We start from the raw sequence: 22872 nt of genomic DNA on the forward strand, positions 1-22872 counted from the left end.
GGGGGGGGGGGGGGGTGGAATAGTGTATATGCTTAACTAAAAAAAATGATATGACCAATAGTAGTTCACATAAACGTACCACAACTACAAGATGCTCTTCTGTTTGAGAAACCATGCTTGAATTTGCAGTGGAAGTTCAAATATAGCCTTAATAACCTCACGCTTGTCACTGACTCATATATGTTACAACTCATAAACGATGGTAAACTCACCTAGAAATTTTAGGATGAATTCAAGTCATTGGGTATATCATGCACCACAAAAAAGTTGAAATGATGCTCTAACAGGAATACCAAAGATTAACTTGGAAAACAAGTATGCCTCATAAAGTCCTCAACCGACATCAAGAAGTACTCTCTTCTACCACGACCTATATATCTAGATCTAGGAGTTAGTTACATGCAATCAGTTTGTAACAAAGAAATACTTTTCCGAAAAGTTCGCGTAGGATAGCTTGCAATATATTAGACACTCTTTCTTTTTCAATGTTATGTCCTCTTTTTCAAAAACTAGTTTCCTTCCTAACACATAGCAGTCCACGAACAATGACAAAATGCATAATTAATGTCTTATACAACTAAAATAGTTAAACATTTTATCCTGAGCTTATTATACCTTATAGCTCACACCAAATTACTCCTTTAAGAAACAGAAGGCTACCGGAATTCTCCTTTCTCATAACTCTCAATAAGATAAAAAACAGAAGAGACTATGATATACACATGACATGAGAATTTTTGACCAGCAGTTTACGTATGATATTTTTAAATGAATTATAGAACCATACAACAATGCCCCAAATAACTATACCTCCAAAAACTTCATAATTGTTGATAAGCTAACTTACAATGAAGTTATGTCACCAAGATTTTCCAGCAACTCGCTCATGATTCAGCCCTCCAATACTTATTTCCTGTCGTTGAATAATCTCCTACCTCGACTGTATTGGATGGGGGATTGCCATTCTTAGAAAACTGAGTTGCAGCAGCTCGAGATCAGCTATGGCAGCAACAAAATTTTCAGATCGGTTGTTTAGCTTAGATGTTTTTGAGCTACATGGGGAGGAAACAAGGGATCTTGGCTTCAATGAAAAAGGATCCCACGGATCTGAAAGAGTAAATTTTAGTGGATGTGGGGGAACAACTGGAGAAATACCTCGGGTTGCAGCTTCATATATCCAGAACACGAATTAAAACGAAAAAAGTTAAAAGTAAATTAATAATGCGATAGGAAAATGAGTTGTAAACAAGGATCAGCTACAATTGGAAATGTATTAAGTCAAGTATTTCTAAATTTTAATACGTTTCTTTCCATGTTATAAACACCATGGAACACTCGAATTCTAAATGATACGATAAGTTTCTGCACGAGTTAGAAGGAAAATAATGATTCTTTTGCTAAAGATTATACAAAAGAAACAAATAATTGACTTCCAAATAAACTAAAATACATGTGGCTGCTAGCGAAATTTTGTTTGTCCCTCTAGTCTCACCTGTAAGAAAAATGTACCTTACAGAATAAGAATAGATATCACACAACAAAAATAAAATACTTGAGAAATAAACTACGGTAATGGATAGGAACAAAGATTCATTTGAAACCCACCCCTTTGGGAATCTGATCCAAGTTGACTAGCTCATCAAAGGTGACACATACAACTACTTCAACACAATCTGTACAAACTTAAAAGTTTCAAAGATTTTGCGGATGACAATTCAGAAAAAGAAATCTCTATGTTGAAGAAAACATAATAGTGATCACAACTTAAGTCAAAATGCAGAAAGTTAGATATCTTTTAGATGAAACCGAAAATCTAGACAAGAACATGTTTGTAAATTTCAGATATATCCGGCTATCGTTGAAGAACTTAGTATGACATAAGCAAGAAAGAGCCATGCAACTCCATTTGATGATGGTGACTAGATACTGTATAGATTAATAAATACCACTGTGGAAAGGAAAAGGCAAAATCCCATATTATCTCACACGGAAATTAGCACTGAATATCAAAGAGAAACTTCTAAGACAGAAATGAAGTACACATACAGACACCCCAATGATGAGTAAATCTAAAAAGGGGAATTAATTGATACAATCATGTCAAGCAACAAAATAAGCTTTCATTAAGTTTGTACCCCCACGAGCATGATTCTAATTAGGATATTGATCAAACATTTCAATGGTCTATTCAAGTAAATAAGATATCTTTAAGTGTAGTAATCTTATCTAACTTTTTATTCCAATCAAAGTAATTTTAATTCAAAAATAGAGGAAAGGAATTAATTAGTACACAAAATTATGTTGCAAGGAGTCTGTCACATTGAAGTCTTGAAACTAGAGAATGCTCTGGAAACTTGAGATCAGTTATTGAATTTATAGCATATACTTCACTGTAGAAGTCATCTATTGCTTTGATAGTGTCTAGATCTTACCACACATCTTTCAATGTACTACCCCTGCAGCTAAACAAAGCCTTGGGGCATATGAGAATCAAGATCTTTCAACGTACTATTCATACTTTTGCAATTTACTACCCTCATGTATGCAACCTCCATACATTTATTGGACAAAGCAACACTGGCAGTTCCATCATGCTTTTGATATTGAAGTTAAGAACATCTGCAACATTATGAATATATATTAAACAGTCAGAGACAAGAACAGCCATCAAACAAGAAGTAATTAGATAGTTGTAACTAATCAGACTTGCTTAACCATATATAGAATGATTTACACAGAATATTCAATTTTATTCTGAATAACCAGTTTATATGCAAAAAAGAGTCATGTCAATATCTAAACATTAGGATATTCAGCAGCAATCCACAGGAAAATAATTGATTAAATGAACAGAAGTTTCTGCTAAGTAACAACTTGGTAAGGTGGAGGTTCTTCGTAAAATGGTATGGCCTTGAGCCAAACAGTTAACCAAAAGATAAACAATTAGTTACAGATTAAGGAGCCGCGAGTTTGGAAATTTTCCCATAAGAGAAGACGTTGAATAAATGTTTACGAGATGATATAATTAACAGATGTGTACTGTTGAAGCTATTAATAATTATTCAAGCTGTTAAAAATTATTGAAGCTAGTTAAAATTGTACATAAATTGTTGAAGCTATTTAATGGGTATGTACAATTCAAGCAATTAAAAATTGAACATATTATACGAATATTAACAGGTTGAAATTAAACTTACCTGCAAAGTTTGGGTGCCTTACTATAAATTTGTTTTAGATTACTCTCCCCAGATTTGCTACTTCCCCAATTTGAGGTTTCTAAATGTGAAGCACCCTCAAGAAACAGTAATGCCATATGGAAATAGCCATGAAATCCAGAGTTCTCCAAGTAGCTTCAAGAATTGGGCAACATATACATGCACTGCACACAAAGGTATACAAGGAGAATGACTCTTTATTTCTTCAGTATAAACTCAGAAATAAGGAAAAGAAAGACATACTTGATAAACCTTGAGCGACTTGGGGGAAATCGTGTTCCTTGTGTGAATTGAGGGGGAAAATTAAAGGGGTTAAGGTATTTGGGGATTGTTTGAGCTGCTGGGTTTGGGGTTGGATTCTCTGGAATCGTAGCTTCGCCGGAAAAGACAGTAGCAGGGAAATGGAAGTTGGGAAGTGGCATGTTTGTTGTGTTCATTTTGGAAAAGGTGGGCAAAGCAGTGTTTAGATGGTTGTATGGCATAGTGGAGTTCGCCGGAAAATCAGAACAAGGAAAGTGGGAACGAGTTGGTTTCGCCGAAGAAAAGGGTGAAGCTCGCTTAAAACAGTTAAAGGATTTAAGGTCTAGTGGTCCTGGGTTGTTTGCAACGGGAAAGAGAGAAGTGGTGATTTATGTGGAGATTCGGTGGTCGAAGCTCACTGCTCTGGTGCTTGTTCATTGGAAAAAGGATGTGACAAAGCCAGAAAAGTTCAATCATAAAGACCGATTTCTTGAGCTTAGTAAACACATATCAAGCCCTTCACTTTAGAGACATCCTTTAAATATCAAGTATGACAACTATGCAAAAACATGCATTTAAAGAAGACATTTTTCATAGAAAACCATGCATCATGCCTTTTAGTCAAAACTTCATAAGACTTTATACAATAATCATCATACAACTCACACCCTTCATATAGACATGTAAAATGGTCATAACATCACATAAAGCCATATATTTCATTTAAGACACACTTAACATTAAATTCACAATAACCGTCTTTTACCTTAACTCCTAAACTTCCCAAGTAACCCTCTAGTGATACTTGGTGCAATGCATGAATAGTGTCCCTTTCTACCATCCATGCTCAAGCATCACCATGAGGTCACCAAAGTGAACATTCACATAACCTTCATTTACTTAAATATAGGAATTCATATGAACATAGCATATCCTAAGCCCCTACTTCACATATGAACCAACATATTCCATGAAACACATATAAAACTCACTTGAAGACCACATGCAAGTCAACACTACCAATAACATCATAACAGTCAATATTCAACAATAGTATAGTTGGACTTCGTTCATATATACATCATAAGACATTACTCATAATCCCAATAAAAGCCTACTAGTGCAATATACATGTGATGTCCCATAACCTCACACGTACTTAGTAAACTCACAAAGAGACCATAATCATATAACGTACTTCATAAATAAAAAAATACAAGTATAGACATCTTCATACATGCCAAGTAAGACCTTCATGTCAACAGGACCAACATTATGCATATAAGGTAAGACCACATCATATGGACATCACAGGACTCATACTATGCATACTATCATACAATTAGGTGAATACCATAATATCATGCATATAAGACATATGCATATACATATACATATACAACACTTTCCTAGAACTACCTTTATGATATACTTGTGCAATGCATAGGTAAAGTTCCCTACCCTCACCTACACTAAGAACCTTCCCTTAGGTTATCCTAGTTAGGGTTCATTACTGTTACACTCTCAAAATGAGCTAGATTGAATTAGATCCGAACATGTTGGTTATGAGTTTATTAAGTACTTAAATGACTACTTATAGTTTTGAAATGTAGTGTGTTAAGTTTGGAGTCAAACATCTAAGAATGTTAAAGATGTTCAAAAATTTTGCCTTAAAACGTGCTTGTATATCTTAGTGTGTTTGGGATTGTTATATGTGTTATTTGGAGTTAAAATTGATATAAGAGGTTTCTAACATGTATACGAGAGTATTTGAGGTGAAAACATTCGGGCAAAACTCCCCAAGGACCAACCAAATGGTCCTTGATGAGGACCCGACCTTGGGCCAACAAGCTGCCCAAGGCAGCAACTTTTGTTCCTTGGTGAAATAGGTCTGCGTCGCGTACTTGGTCGTCCATAGGTCAAAAAGTTGGTCCGTAAGTTACTTTCACACTACACCATTTTAGGCCAAGGCCACGCTAAATCTTGAAAACATTTGTAATGTGTTGCCTAAAATATTTTTGGGTACACTTTTGAAGCTTAACCTTAATTTTTAGCTTTTGGCTACAATAATATTGGTAACACTTGTAAAGTGTGCTTTTAAGGGTATAAGCTACACTTTTTAAGCATTGTCATATAATGATATAATTGGCAACACCTTTTAACACATATCACTACACTTATAAAATATGTTTTTTTATAAATATAAAACAACACCTAACAAATGTGGCCTTCCACTTTGCCTAAAATTTTCACTAAAATATTGATTTTCCTCTAACATATTTAACTCTCCCTCCAATTTCCAGATTTCCAAAAAAAATCTTTTAAAAATAAAAATAAAATTTAACTCTAGAACACAAAAATAAAAATAAATATTAAAAATAAAAGACTTTCAGTAGAGATAAATATAATAAAGGCGTCATTGTTACTTTGCCCAAAACACTACTCTTAGCTAGCGTTTGGCCATAGATTTCCAAATATTCTTGGCAAATATTATTTGAGTGAAAATTTGGGTGAAATTTCACCATCTGTTTGGCCATAAAATTTGGGAAATATATTTCAACTTTTTAGAAAAATATGATTTATACCCACAAGTTTTAAAAACTATCAAAACTAACTAAAAGTTTGTATTACAAGTCAATTGAATGTTCGTTACAACAATAACAAATAATGTCCATGACACTAAAACGATGTGGTAATTTGGAGTGAGTGCAACAAGAATTATTCCATGTATCGTGAAGCAGACAAAGTACATGACTTTGTTACCTAAAGCCAATTTTTAATAATTTTCATCAACAATCATATCATTATTTAATATTCACTAAATATTTCATCACTATTTTGGTGTTCACGTAAAAAATGATGTAATACAACGCAAGCAAAAACTAGAGAGGGTGTTTTTGTAAAAGATAAAAGATTGGGGTAAAATTTTAATTTTCAAAATATCCCAAATAATGAGATTTGGCCCAAATACTAGAAAAAACTAGTATTTGGAAATTTGGGATATTTGCCAAAAATATTTGCCAAATAATGGCAAATTGTATGGACAAACATTATTTGCCAAATTTTTCCCAAATATATTTATGGCCAAACGGGCCCTTAGAAAGGAAACCCTAAAACATATTGCCCTCTTCTTACCATTTCCATCATAAAAATCACCATGGTCACGGTACAAAGCTCATTTTCATTCCTTGGTCTAAGATGGGTGGTGATTTATCTAATCGTTCTTCACTTTAATTCGAATAACTCGAGAAAAAGTTTAAAGAAAACGGACATAGTTTGGCGGAATTTGATTATATGCGAGAGTGGTTACAACATGTGGCAAAAAAGATATTGAAATAGGGTTGTCTTCTTATGGTTCATCAATCTCGTCATGGTGTTATCTGCACGCCAAGCTTCCAGAGAAAATAATGTTATTTCTGGAATTTTTTGTTAGTTCATCCTTGAGAAATTTATGTCAGTTCAACTAATGCATATTTACTCATTCCTTTTTTAATCAAGTTTTGTGCATTTGAAGGTAGATTACTTGCAAACTCATTGCAAGGGAAGCACAATGCATGGATTTAGGGGTGGACAAGCTGGGGTCATGAAGGGGAAGTATATGGTGTTGACCTCGGAGTTCATTTACCCATACAAAAATCAGGTATGTTGCCTAGCCACTTTTTTATGTTAACAAGATATTTTACAACTTCAATCTGTCTTCCAATTAAACGTACGGAACATTATTTACAAGTTCATATTCTTTAAAATAGGGTGGATTTGATATGATTTGCAGCGGTAGGGATAAGATTAAGACTCCAGAGCAGGTACTAACCATATTCTATGATTATATGTAACTTCTATGATCTATCTAGCCATGTATATTACACATGAAAAAATATTTTGATTAATGACCAATGCTATCATTTCAGTTTAAAGCAAGCTGAAAGAACAACTAAGAAGCTCATTTAGATGGTCTTGTCGTAATTGTTGGAGACGACTCCAATACAAATGCTTGTCTTCTTGCTGAGAACTTAAGGTAATGTTATGTGCCCAAAAACATAACAAGAAATAAAAGATTAGAAGTTAAAATGATTGTTATTTTGATGTTTTAATCAGTGCTATTATTGGCGCTAAATAAGATGTATTTTTTCAGAAGTAAAAATTTCAAATATTGGGTTATTGGATGCCCGAAAACCATAGACGGTGACTTAAAACCCAAATATGTTCCTACAAGTTTTGTCTATGATAAGACATGCCAGATAATCTTTTCTGATTAACACGTTCTCTTTCTTTATAAAGATTTAATATCTTTCCATATGTATAAAGGAAAAATCTTAGAACGCTGAGAAATTGAAGTTTCATGAATGTGTGGTAATCTGGATAATGATGTTAATGATTGAGGCTTAACATCATCTAGTCTTAGCTATCAGCCTATCCTATGTCATAGACTAATCTATGAGTATTAGACCCTTACACACAAGATACTCACCAACAGAAACCTTGTTTTTGGGCATGTACATGTGTATGGACTAAACATCATGAGAACTTAAAATTTCATTATGCTTGCCTTGTTTAAATCAAGACCACTCTTTGTCTTCATTATTTTATAATATGGATGGTGCAGTCCCCAGTGTTGGATATTTTCTGGAATTTGTTAGCACCTTAGTTTTAGATTATCACTTTGTACTATGCCCTGTTTCATATGGTATGTAAGAAGTGATTTTTACAATGAGGAATCAGAATATGAAAACAATGCACATACATGTTGTTGATACTAGAATTTATTAATGCATAAAATGATTCTTATAAAACTCCATTTCCTTGTTTTGTGTAACTTCAAAGGAATATCAAAGTGCAGAAGTTTCAGAGGAAGAAAATCTCTTTAAGAAGACATGGATGTGTTCGTTAACTTCATCAGGGTTTGAAAAAATTGTGCTACCCCTTTCAAGATAACCACATTTTCTAGCAAAGGTACATTTTTCTTTAACCCACCCTTGTTGATATAATCCTTAACTCCTGCTGATTACAAGTTAGGTCCGAATCTCCCACTATGAACTTAACTGGTACTTGTATTTTTGCCCCTGTCCTTGGTGCTGTCAGTTCCCAATTTTTGCATTTCAAGAATATGGCTAATCAATTATGAGGTGAGTAGCTAGTTGTAAGTTTATCATAGATACTAAATGTAGGAACTTACAGATCATGTGCTCTGTATTAATAATTCAATCCACCAGTGAAACCAGTGTGCTCATATATATCCATATGCAGGCCATCAATGATGTTGCTCTATGCTTTGTAAATATTTATATTCCTTTATACTTAATTTGTTTTAAGTTGTATGACATTGTTTTAATTTCAGTGGTTTAATGAGAAAGATTTTTTAACCTCGAAAGCTAAACTGTAAAGATTGTATGTTTAAACTTATAGACTAATTTTTAGTTTGACTCTCGAAATCTAAACTATGCTATGGAAATTGGGACGAGTAGACGGTGTAATGCATTTAAACATTAACTATTTTAGATTTCTGTGTTTCCATGGAGTGAAATGTTTGATACTTAGTTTTGTTAAGATGAAAGATATGCATCAGTAGTTGCTATAGAGAGCACATCTAAGTTCGATAATGAGCAATGACTTCCTTAATTGATTCTCTATTGTTTTCTTACTCTTATGGAGATGCTCCTTCAACACTCGCTTCAATGGTAACATCCCTTGCTTAATTCCCCTGGCTTTTTTCCTTAAGATAGCTAAGAAAAGGAAATAGTATTCCTGGTACTCTATAAAAACTAGTTGACGGCTCCTTTTAATTGGATTTGAGTTAGTTACATAGTTGAAAACAAATAAGTGTGTTTGTACCCATTTGCCGAAGAAGTAGTTGATCAGCATGAACTAAAGTATAATTGATACCACTTGTTACTTGTTGTAGTCACTTTGTTCATGATATCCTCTTAAGTAGTTGATGGCATTCGATGCTCTCCAGTTCTTGCGGGTTGACAACTCTTTCCCCTTTTTAACATAATGTAAATAAGTCGGTGTTGGTATCTCTATTAGAGGAAGATGCGGGATTCTAGCTTACAATTTTACTGTTCCCGTGAAATCCTTAGATTATTTGGGTTATAGCATATAGTCGTGCTTAAGTTGTTAAGTTGTAAGCCAGATCTATTGGGAAAAGATTTTTGAAAAGATTTTGAGTTGTTTCATTTCATACTTATTTTGATTATTGTGTTCCTTCAAAAGATTCAGTCAGGCTGTCATACACTTTGTGAGAGTATCAAGGAAATTGTTAACGAAGAATTTGGTGATGACATGTAACTCACTCCACATAGCATACATATTAAGTACTTTTCCTTATTTTATTGATTCAAAATATATTGTGGTGATAGATTTAATCTTTTCTTGTATTTTTGTATCTCCATGTGTTTAAAACTTAAGATTCATAATCTGGAAATGCTCTCTTCCTTTAAACTTCGGGAATTTTGGATCTTGTGAACCTTATTGAATCACATTTCGTGGTTTACTACTTTTACTTGCATAAGTTTATCTCTGGTTTGCTGCATGCATGATTCGTAAGAAGTCTGTTGAAGATGAACTAGAGCATGCACAGTGTGTATAAAGTCAACAAGCCACTATGGTATAGTGTTGTTTGATCACTATATAAATGATCTATAGACAACAGGGGAATTAAACCCCTTCTTCATTATATGTTGTTTGTTTAGTGCTTTTTTCTAAGGGAATTAGGAATGATATTGGTATTCCTTAGGATTAAGCCATATTACCTGACTTCAGAACTCACTCGTTTGTCTATGCTTTCTCGTTCGCAAACCCAAGCTCTCTAATCCCACCTCTTCCCAATTACCCTCTTCCTGATTATTTTAATGGACAAATAGTGGGAAAGGAAAATTCTAACTACAATTTCATAGGTAAGTGATAGTCAAGTGTACTGTTTTTGTTTGACTCATCCACTATGCCTTTGTTAATCATCATCCTGATGCACATTGTGACTTAGAGTCTCATTCATTATCCTATTATGATCCTGTGATTCTATCTTCTCTTTTCTGGTGAATCACACAACCTTTCTGCATATTAGATTATTTATACTACTAGTGTAAACTATTTTGTCGCGGCTGTACACATGTTGTGTATACTATACATATTACAATTTGTTGGCACCACCACCTTCGGATCTTTAAAAACCAGAAAAAAAGACAAAGGAGTTTTCACACATTTATTTTATAAAAAAGAGAATAGTATATTATGAGCCATCCAAGTTTATATCTGAGTGTTTGATGCAAGTTTATGTTTCTGTTAGTTGTTTTTCACTTGGCTTCCTGTCCATGTACTTGTACTAAGATGATATGTCATATTTTAACTTTTGACTCAATGTTTAGCATGTCAGCTATAGACATTTTCTACTCAGTTGTTAAAATGAAAGGCGTGGATGGAAAGGGTCGTGTTGTCTTGACTTTTGATGGAATGTATCTGCCACACAATGAGCAGGTTAGTTTCCTTTTTTACATTTCATAATTGTAAAGTTTGTTCTCAAAATTATTGTCCATAAAGACGACTGACCACTAGTTCTTTGTCACAATTGCCTTTCCTTGTCCACATGCACTCCCCATCCATTAGGTGCAACAGAATAGAGGTTTCTGATTTTTTATATGTAAGGTCTGATATTAAAAGCTTACGTATCCTCATGCATATTATGTGTGATCTAAGTAAACTGATGCATGATTTCAACTCGGGTGTCTTGCATCTGTATTTAGTCTCTGAACCAAACGACGCGAGGACAGGACGGTCCGTTTGTGGACAAACGGTCCATCGACTGCCAACCGTCGATGGGTTTGTCCCTGCATGCAGTTCCCTGTTAAGTTGAGGGGTGAAGTTGTAAATTTACTCCACATCCAAATAAGAATATTGGCAGTTCCTTAAGGGTATTTTGGGTATTTTAAATATGTTTATAATACTAAAACACTTAGAAGATTTCACTCTTCAAAAATCAAAACCGAAATCCCTTAGAAAACTCCCTAGAACTCCATTGGAGCCAAAATTCAATGAAGGGCTTGGATTGGAGAATTGAGGGGATATTCTTCATCAAATTGAAAAATTAGCTTAATTTAGGAATGGTTTTTGATCCTTGAAACTCTATTCATCAAGGAGCCCAACTTTCTAAGATATTTTCTAAAGTTTTTAAAGATGAATTGTCCAATTTCATAATCTATCTATGGGTTCTTGCATTAATAGTTGTTAAGCATTGATTTTGGATTTAATTGTTATTAATTAGATAATTTTAACTCAATTAACCTATGAACCCATGAAATTGATGAACCCTAGTTTTTGACTAAGTTATGGGCTAAGTGATATTGATCTAATGTTGTGAATTCTAGTGTAGTTTTCTATGGGCTCTCTAATGATGTAAGAATTGGGTTCAATTGATATATAGGTTGTATTAGATTGATGAATATGCAGTGAATTGACCTATTTTCATTGAGTATTGTTATAATTATATTGAATTGATGTTCATGGTCATTGGTAAGGGCCTTATGGTGTTGAATTGGATGATTTAACATCGAATTGAGGTGTTGAGGATGGAGTGGTGGTACGTTGTCCTATTTTCCTTTATTTAATGTTAATTAGACTTCAACTATGTTGTTATTGGTATGGTCTAAGTATGGTTATGGTGTTATGTGCTTTTACTTGCAATTGACGTATCCTTGTCGGCGTTATTTTAAGTAATATGATGATCATGGACTTGTCGGCAACTACTTGAAGTAATGTGTTTATTTGTGTAGTTGATTATGTGAAGTATGATAATATCTACCTACATGATAATTAATTTTGAAAGTATATGTGTTCTTCTATCGATGTTATTTAAGTAAATCATGTTAGACTATGACTTTGGCTTTGTGGTATAGTCTTAGAGTTGATATATGCTTATCCCTACTTGACTATATGAGTCTATGATAGTCATATTGATAATAATATGATAGTGTATAGTATGACTTAAAGAGGATATGGTTATGTCTATGTGTTTCTAGAATGACACGCAATATGTGTTAAAGTGAAGTATGTTGTGTCTTGTCTTGGTTGACTTGTGTCCCTTACTTAATGCATGTATAAATGTGAATACGTGATGTCTTGACTTAGAATTTTAAATACTCTTAGTCTTGTAAGTATGAATGACATGAGACCTTAAATGAAGTTAAGAGGTTCCTTTATGTGAAACTTTGAACATAGTGGTAAGGTTATGAATGTTAAAGTCGAAAGCGATAATGGTATCCTTCAAGTAAAGTAATGATAGACTTAGGGTTGATCGGATGGAATGGCATCATATCAAACCTTAGGAAATTCATGATGAGCTTCTTGTCGCCATTGTGAGGTAGCCCTAGTGAACCTTTCTTTGGTAGGGTAAATGTGATTGGGTTATGAACTTGATATGGAACCCCTTTATATGAACCTTAAGTGTGAATTACTCTATGAGAACAAAGGCTAGAACTAAATGAGTATGGTAAGGGAACTAGTTCTAGTTAAAGAATGAGACTAGATTACAAAGCATGCCCTTCTTATTCCTTAAATATGTACCGACATGGAATGTGTCCAAGTTCTACCATTAGCAAGTAGAACACCCATATTGGAGTAGGTTAGAACTTTGGATTCCATGCTTTGCTATCATGGTCTATGTCTGTTATTGCCTATTCTAATCATATGGGATACCTACAATTAAAGAAGTTCTACAAGGTTTAGGTGGTGGTATGGGACGCTATCTATACATTGCACAATAGGCTTTGAAGGTGTTAGTTGGAGTCCTTAGGTATTGTAAAAGACCATTATTTCAAGGTCCTTTATGTGATGAATGAGTCTTAAATGAACTAATGAATCACCTTTGGTAGAGGAAATCTCATGTTCATATGTTTGGTGTCTTGTAAGTGTGTATGTGTCTTATTATGAGTAGTCTTTAGGGTCATTTAGGCATGCTTAAGAAGGTTGTATGGGCGGTGTTTATTTGTGTTGTCTAAGTGAGTCTTAGGATAGCATTTAGTAGGATAATTACATGCAAGACAGTTTTAAAAAGGAAGAGAAAATACTTCACTGTTACAGTGAAGCAATTCATTGTACAATGAATTAAGTTCACTATAAGGTTATTCTTTAAAAAGCTATAAATTGCTTAAATGTTTCCTTATGTGTTTCTAAGTTGATAAATGTTATTCTTATTATTATGATATGATTTTTAAATGAAAAGATGCATATTTCCAATCAATGTCCGTTTTCATGATTTTTATGCATAATGACATACTTAGTACATGTGGTTGTACTAATTTCATGATTTTATCTATCTCTATAGTCGTTGGTAGGTGAGGAGCATTTGAGAAGCAAGACTTGGATCATAGCATCATTGAAGTGAAGTTGAAGTATGTCCTCAATTGACTCGAGGACATATCTGTCTTTTATGTTTCTTATTGAAGTATTATAATAGACTAAGTATTTTTATATTAGTATGTTATGGGTCGTGTCCCAAAAGTATTCTCGTGTCTTAAGGTTGATGAGATTGAAACTTAGCATTTCCTATGATTTTATATTAATGATATTTTAAAGACTGTGAAATGTTTTGTGAAAAGTTTTAATTCTGCACTACTTTTCATTATGTATATGTGATGAATGATATGCAAGGGCTTGTACAAGACCTCCAAGAGATCAAGTACGCCCGTTGCAAATTCGAGATTGACCCTAACTTCTAGGGTGTGGTTTCGGGATGTGACAACTTAAATCTAAAACTTCCTCGCAGTTTCCACCAAAGGGACCAGTCGACGACCAGTTGAACAATCGATGGCTCGTCGACTTGGTTCGTCGATTTGACCTGCAGGTCTGCAAGTGTTGAGGGTTGCAAACCCAAGCAAAGAACCCTCACCAACGGGGCATCATTTGACACACGGTCCGTTGGTTGAGAGTCGTTGATGCTGCCAGCAAAAGTTGTCTCGCCTGCTGCCTTGACTTGGGGTATTTTGTAAATTCACCCCATATTTTATGACGTTAGGATGATACTTTTAGGGTTTTTAAGTTATATTAGATTAGTTTTAAGTGCTAGACCTAGACAAAATCCGTCACTTCAAACATTCAAACTCCCTCTCTAAAGAAAACTCTCTCAAAGTCACTATTGGAGCTAAGACTCAAGGAGGGCAAGGAGCGCTAGTTTGGACGTGTTTCTTCATCAAAAACATTGAGATTTTCTTATATTTGAGGTATGGTATCCGTCCTTGAACCCTCTTCCATTCAAGGAGTCCTTTCTAAATGATTTAAAAAGGGGTTTTCAAACTCTACTTTCTTCTATCTTCGATTCTAAGCATGGGTCTTCATATAAAAGTGTTTTAATGATTCAAATGGGTTTCTTCTAGTATTAATTGATAATCTTAATGCCAAAACCCTGACGAACTCATATTTATGCATATTTCAAACTTATAGCATAAGAAATAGGTCAAATAATCATGTTTGTGTAGGGTATGAACTTTGGTTTTCTTGTATTGTTATTATGATTTAGTTACTGCCCTAAGGGCCTTTTTATGATGAAATATTGAGAAATTGGTTATAGGTGGTGATGGCTTGGTTAAATGGTGAGTTGCTTATATCATATAATTCTTATCAAGGAAAAGATGTGCAAAGCATAGGCAAAATCCCATACCCTTGCCCATACTAGTACAACCATCAAGTCATCCTAGTTAAGGAAACACATATCATACTTTCATACACATCATCTTAACATGCATAGTAGTAGACACTAGTAAATATGAGAACTACCTTTCATTTAGACACCATGACCTATACTACTAGTAAGCATGCATAATGTGTGAATGTGTACATTTGTCAACATGATCACATAATGGCTATCCATAACATCTTGAGGCATCCACCCTCTTAAGACCATAATGCAGAACAAAGCATAGTCGACACAACACCATTTAGCATAGGAGACAAGACAATCTTCACATTTTATTCAAGACTCCTAACCTTAGCTATTCACACATTCACATAGGGGTAAATGGGTAGGGGCCTTCAATCCTTAATAATTCATTAATGGCATCACAACACATGATCTTAACATAACATTCACATGTTCATGACAATAGTAACATAACCTAGATTCAAAACTAAAGTAGAAGACTAGGCACAAGTTACACATAAAGGGATCATCATAACCACTCATTCATATATTCATCATTTTACCTTCAAGGTCATGGTCAACACATATATAATGACAATAAATTAAACACTGCACCATAAGTGGGCCATACCACACAATTTCATACAAGGCTTCATCTACATTACTATAAAGAAGTAGAGAAGTAGAAGAGTAGAGAAATTCTTACCAATCCTTTAGCCTTTGGTCATCATTGACCACTCTTTCATCAATAATTCAAGTATAGGACAGTATCTAAAACATAATAATCATATATGAAGTCATGCTTTCAAGGCCATGCTACAAACTAGTACAACACATCATTAACATGCAAGAATGTAGAAGGACATAGACTAGTAACCAATTTCACTTACATGGATTATAGATCATATTTCATCAATAATATCAATCTAGGGCATTAGATAATCATACACTTAAGATAACAAAATCATGCTTAAAGCCCTACAAGATCAAGATACCAACATAGGCACTATACTATCCATTCAAGAGAGAGTAGAGGAAATAGGCAATAATACTAATTCCCTAAAGCCTTGATCATAAATCGTATTTTAATAATAATTTACATGTTAGACAGTGTCTAAAGATATCATTAACAAAAAAGGAATCATGCTTCGTCTAACCTAAAATTGAGATCACATCACATACATAGTATTATCAATCGATAGACTAGAAGAAACTAGATCCATTCATGCCAATCCTTATTTACTTTGATCATACGAGATTCCTATCCATAATTAAATCATGATATTAAGACAAAAAAGTAGCTATAATCATCTTCACTTGATTGAATTCAACATTTTACCATTAAAGAGGCAATGTTAAGTGACATACTAGAATTCTAAACTAGGCATGTTCAATTCTTCATACAATGATCCACATGGATCCTTCATCATCAAATCATCATCAATTCACATAAATAACAGTATATATAGACAATTAAATGTAAGAGAATCTCAATTCAACCATTAACAAGCCATGATCACAATGCCCATGTAAGGGATAAATCGATTTTGGGACGGGACATGGGTTCATAATGCAATTGGATTGAAATTCACGTTAAACCCAATATATTAACATCAATTCATCATGATTAACCCATTAAAAATGTTTTTAGAAGGAACCCATGGCTAGATTGAATAAGAAGAGATTTGATTACGAAACTTCTTTGAAAAACATTGAGATTGACTCTTTAAGTGAAAGGTTACTTAGAAATGAATGATCAACATACCTTTATATTCATTAAAACCTTTAAAACTTGATGAAGAAAGTATAGGAATCCAAGCTCCAAGCTGTTCTTGAGCTTCACCAATAATGGAGACTTCTAGGGAGAATATTTTTGGAGGGAAAGTCGATTTTGTGTGTATGGGATTGGGAATGGGATGATCACATTTTTTATCCCTTATATACACCCAAAAATAGATAATTAAACCTATTAAAGTCAGGTTAGGAAGTGGGGTGAATTTCCCATTCATCCCTTTAATAAGCAGTGCGCAGGCAATGAAGCACCAGCCTGCATCTACGGACCCAACGACGGAGCGTTGGTCCATCGACAGGCCATTTTGTGCCCTCCGTTGATTGGGTCTGAGGCTGTCATGTGGCCAATACTTCCCCAGTATAAGTGCTCATCGACGCCTTCCTATCTACGGGGCGTCAGTCCACCAAAGGGGCGTCACTTTGGTTCGTCGATTGACACTGCCAAGGCAGTGTCTCGACAGCCCTTGGGTCCATCTTGTGGGCCGTTTTGCGGAGCCCTTGAGAAATCGTATCCGGATTTTTCCAATGTAAATATGCACGTTGACAAGTCAAGGACCTTCAATTCAAGTTTCACCAAAAATGCACACATAAAACACGTCCAAACATGTTAGGCCCCATCAAGACATTCTTGAACGTCTCAAGGGCTAACTTTCGAACGTCTTAGACGTTCTTGGACGTTTGACCTCCAAACTTCACCAAACTCCATATACTGGCTATAAAAATAATTTTAACCCATTAAGACTTTATAAGATCATGAAACATTCAAAAACACATAAAAGCATCTAAGGCCCCATTTGGCGACTAGTCGTCGAACGTCTTGGTCGTCCCTTGACGTTTGACTTCCAAATCACCTCAAACGTTATACACTGCCTCAATACCATATTATAAGTTATTTTAAGACCTTATAACCTTAAGACAAACATGTTAGGCTATATATACCCTAACTCATTTTGGGGGTTTTACAATATCCCCCAATTGGGAACATTCGTGCTCGAGTGACACTTAGAACGCTTAAATCACAACAAGGACTTCAATGCATCATAGAGCAGTTCTCATATTCATAACTTCATCACATAGAACTTAACTCACCACACTTATAAGGAACACAACGTAAACTTATTTTATCACTCAATGCACACAAGCAAGCAAAACTTCCATTCACTCACTCTTTAATGCATCAAACACAAAGGCTCTTATCATGATTATAGGAGGAACATCCTTCTCCTAGTTATAACATGGTCATTACACTTCAATTCATTAACAGATCATCATGCAACTATTCTTTAGGTCATACTTAGACAGATTTCAACAACACTCAAGAAACAATTAGGCACTCATACTTCAATGCACATAGACTTGAGTTAATCGAATCAACAAAGATCTTTATTAGTTAGACTTAGTGCCATGAAGGTCATACTCAACCCTACCATGCTTAGTGGTGTCCATGGAGGAATGTCCTTCTCCTCAACACACTTACATGTATCATGAGTTCACACCTAAGTAAATTACAAGGTCAATTCCTTCTTAAAATGAGAAATTATCAATTTTTAATCCAAGGCATGCTCATGTTTCCTTCCTGTGAAGTACAAATGGTAAGTCACGCCAAGCATATCACAACAAATAGGAAGTAATTTCACAAAATATCAATTTTTAACATAGCAATAGCTTTCACAGTAAGCATCATTTGAGAAAAATAACACAAATCATAGGCACACACAAGACCACTTAGCTAAACATGCTTTCACCTTTTAATAGTGAGCCTACAATTATGTTTTCCAAATCATAAAAGTCACATAGATTTCAAAAGACTCTACACTTTTCATTTTAAAGAGGCTCAACTTTCCATTATAAGGCTAAATATTACACCTCAAAAGTGACTACTACCATGTTTCTTATGTTACCTCTTGAAATCAAATTCACAATTAGCATGTTAAGATGCAAATCAACATGAGAAAACATGGATTTTATCAAAAATTTTCTTTCATGCACTTTGGAATCTTCACAAAATCATTAAGGTAATGTCAATCAATGCATACCAAACATATAAAGGTCATGCAATTCATACTTGAGACAAGACTTCTATCATGAACAAGCTTACTAAGAATTAATTAGTTTCAAGCTCAATTAAAAATAGTAGGACAAGGTATAAAGTATCTGCAACCTTACTACTCTTTCACCATCCCCCACTTAGGTCAAACCCAATTAAAATCAACTTAATCAAACCTTAAAAGGATCTTAACTTAACAACCTTCACGTTCATCACTTAGAAGTGATTACCACTTTAAAAGGATTTACTGTAAGTTAACATAGGAACACCAAGGCATAATAAACCTTATCATTTTAGGCAAATTATCCTCCAATTATCAATTTAGGTCAGACTATTTAACCACAAAAGTTCTTCAACAATACAATAGACACCAAGGTCATTAATCATAGGGGAAGACAACAAGGAGACTTAGCCATAAAGACTCTTTCTTTTCTTTCACCATTAAAGTAAGGTAACTTCTAGGTCAATCAAACCCACATCATCACCCTACAAAGATAAGGATACTACCCTCAATTCTAGGGAAAACATCAATTCCAAAACATCAAGGGACTCACAACAAAATAAGAAATTAGGAACAAATCTATGACTCATCATGTCATAAGTCTCTCATTCTTTATTCCAAATAACAAATCTCCTTTTTACATTCATTATCATGCTCATATGCATCAATTCTCATTTGAAAAACTTTCAATCAAGGAACAATTTAGTCGATTTCTGAAAATATTACAGTAAGATGCCGAACATGCTTCAAAATTCCAAAAATGCAATATTTAGGCAATTGACGGGAAAAGCATGACAATATGAGATACAAAACTTTACCAGCTCATCCTACATAAACATGCATACTACCTTCACACCTTGGACAAGTATATACCAAAAACAACAATCCATGTAAAGCAATCATGAAGGTTCACACCTATAACAAAGGCAACATTGAACACTTTTAAGCACTTATTCTTAGGATAGCATGCTTCCATAGGTAGTAACTAAGCATTTCAAGTTCAAATAATAGTATTAGGCTACCATCATGTAAGACCTTATAGGAACACATCATTCCAAAAGAACTCATTTTCACCATAATAACTTCTACATGTTGTAACTATATCATGACATACACTTCTCAATATAACATGTTATTTCACATAAATTTCATATATAGACATAATTGGCCTCACATCATCAAAACATGTCAAAATTCACCTTCACACATACTCATTCAACCATAAAACCAAGATAAGCATCTAAACTCACATTTTCTCCCTCAAGCATAGAGAACAATCTCATCCAAGCAATCACATCTAAAAGACCACCGGATAAGAAAATATAAGAGAGAGATCTTATAGAGTTGAGTTTTATGGAATGATATAAGAATGAAGAAGAAGGGAAACTATATCGTCTTATAGCCTCTCGTACTATTTGATGTGTTGCGACTCACCACCAATGTTACAAGACTCTACTAGACATGGCAATATGAAACTTCTTGGACCCTAAACAACTTTTAAACCATCATGCTCTGATACCACATTTGTCACATCTTGGGAGCACCCCCTAGAAGTAATATGGCGTACTCGACCTCTCGGAGGTCTTATACAAGCTCATAGTTATCATTCATTGCATTGTCATAGTAAATTTAGCGGAAAATTTGAAACTTTCTTAGCACATCATATCCTAGAACATTACTTCATATATATATATATATAATATCATATACACACTTAGACTCTAAGTCTGTTTGTCATCTTAGACTCAAAAACATTAAAGTACATTAGGGACACGGCCCTTACAATACAATACATAACTATAAAATTCATAAAACTTCACTTTGTGTAAGAATTAGATAAGAATGGGATTAGTACAAGAATGCACTAAGTATGGCAACCATGCAAAAAAATGCATTTAAAAGGGATATTTTCTTGAAATCATAGATCATGTCTTTTTGAGTAAATATTCATAAAACCTTTAGACAATTGCATTTATATCATTCACATACTTCATGTAGACATATTCAAATACCAAACATAAAATAAGATCACATATAGTATATAAGGCATTTCAAAGTCACATTACACCGAGTTATTTCCTTCTTTACAGTGAGTATTTTCCTTTCATGGTGAACTTCTTTCCTTTTACTCATTAACTCCTAAGTAACCCCCTAGTGATACTTGGTGCAGTGCATCACCTTAAGGTCACAAGAAAGCATACATGCAATTTACATAAGCCAACACATATCATCATATAAGCATAATATATCAAAGACACATTTAAGTCAAGACTCTATTGTCTTTATAGTAATTTACATCCATTTGCACTTATATTCACTTTGCTTCACATAATCATTATAAGACATTACTCATGACCTCAATCTTAGTCTACTAGTGCAATATACATGTGAAGCCCCATAACCTCTCACACACTTAGTAAACCCTTCATGAGACCACAAACCTTAACACTTCATACATCAACAAGTAAGTGAAGACCACTCTATTCATGTCAACAATCTTCATCATATAGTCATTAAGACTCACATAGTGCATATAAAAATACGACCACATCACATATACTCATACCATGCACATCTTCATGACAAATAGACAGATACTACCATCCACGCACAAAGACATAATCATAATCATACACATTAGAACACTAACTTCCTAAGGATCTACTTGTGCAATGTCTAGATGGGTTCATTACTTCCACCTATCCTAAGTAACCTCCCTTAAGTCATCCTATTTAGGGTCCTAGTCATTTACTTCCATTGCCCATTTTACTTTAGGGAAACTATATCCTTAACCGACACTAAGACCATGGGTGCTAAACATGAAATTTGGTGTTGTAGAGCCTTACACCAATGGAAGGTGTTCTTACCTTGCAATGGTAGAACATTAACACATGCTAGCATTTTAGTTGATATTACATTGCTAGATCCTATGTGGCAAGCATAGTTTTTGGAGCTTCGGGGCATAATGAAAGCGTCAACTCTAACACCCTTTTTGGGTCATGAGGCTATCCACCCCGTGAGGTCTATAGTGACCTACCTTCCTATAGTAGGAAAGGACACCCCTCATCTTCAAGTTCGCTCAGTGCTAAGCTAAATTCCCTTTTGTTAAAAGTCTTCATAAACATTACTTTATAAAATATATGCTTAGGATTTTGACTCCCTATATGCTTAGCTCATAGGTCATAGATGAGAGTTCATCAACCTAAATCGTGTGAGAAACCCTTTCACATGGACATAGCATATATCATTAGCACTATCTAGTTTAGGATACACTTGAGCACACCTTTCAAGGCTCCTCTATTGACTAGATCATCATTCATGTGTGTGTGTGTATACTTATATGTGAGCAAACCTTTCACAAAAACACATTAAGGTCACATATGTTTATACATTCAATGCATAAGTCTATAGGTATAAACCCACTACGACACTATGCACATTTATACTTCACCATATCATATAAGTCATATTCATAATATGCCCATACATTCATTTTCATGTACATAGTAACCAAAACTAGAAACTATCCTATCAAGGCATACATGTGTGCAATGCATAGGCAAAGTCCCATACCCTTGCCCATACTAGTACACCTTTCAAGTCATCCTAGTTAATGAAACACATATTATACTTTCGCAGACATCATATTAACATGCACAGTAGTAGACACTAGTGAATAGGAGAACTACATTTCATTTAGACACCATGACCTATACTACTAGTAAGCATGCATAATGTGTGAATGTGTGTGTACATTGATCAACATGATCACATAATGTCTATCCATAACATCTTAAGGAAGCTTCTTTATTGATGTATATGTTTTACTTAATCCCGGTGCTACCTTGTCATTTTTTACTCCTTTAGTAGCTAAAAAGTTTGACATTTTTTCCGATATCTTGAATGAACCTTTTATGGTGTCTACCCCGATGGGTGAGTCGGTTGTTGAAAAAAG

General features: G+C 34.3%; 2 long non-coding RNA genes across 11 annotated transcripts in view; one reads left to right on the plus strand and one right to left on the minus strand.

Annotated features, from left to right (window-relative positions):
- The window catches only part of LOC107016010, a 5822-nt gene extending 1713 nt beyond the window's left edge, over positions 1–4109 (minus strand). The window contains exons 1-5 of one of the 3 annotated variants that reach the window (XR_001456406.2): positions 3459–4109; positions 3198–3379; positions 1606–2619; positions 848–1492; positions 80–212 (exon numbers count right to left, since the gene is read on the minus strand). This is a non-coding gene — a long non-coding RNA (uncharacterized LOC107016010). Of the gene's footprint in view, positions 1–79; positions 213–847; positions 2620–3197; positions 3380–3458 lie in introns of all 3 variants that reach the window. The other 2 variants (XR_001456405.2, XR_001456407.2) reach the window with 2 other exon arrangements.
- A 2447-nt stretch (positions 4110–6556) lies between these two features.
- Positions 6557–13816, plus strand: LOC114076762. 8 transcript variants are annotated; one of them, XR_003577766.1, is made up of 8 exons: positions 6557–6883; positions 6970–7095; positions 7205–7258; positions 7364–7470; positions 8277–8405; positions 8535–8578; positions 10817–10925; positions 13768–13816. It is a non-coding gene; the product is annotated as an uncharacterized LOC114076762 (long non-coding RNA). The 8 variants fall into 8 exon arrangements; XR_003577763.1 differs by having other exon boundaries at positions 8277–8578; XR_003577762.1 differs by having other exon boundaries at positions 8535–10925.
- The last annotated feature ends 9056 nt before the right edge of the window (positions 13817–22872 follow it).

Source organism: Solanum pennellii, chromosome 4, assembly GCF_001406875.1.
Source record: "Solanum pennellii chromosome 4, SPENNV200".
Lineage (NCBI taxonomy): Eukaryota > Viridiplantae > Streptophyta > Magnoliopsida > Solanales > Solanaceae > Solanum > Solanum pennellii.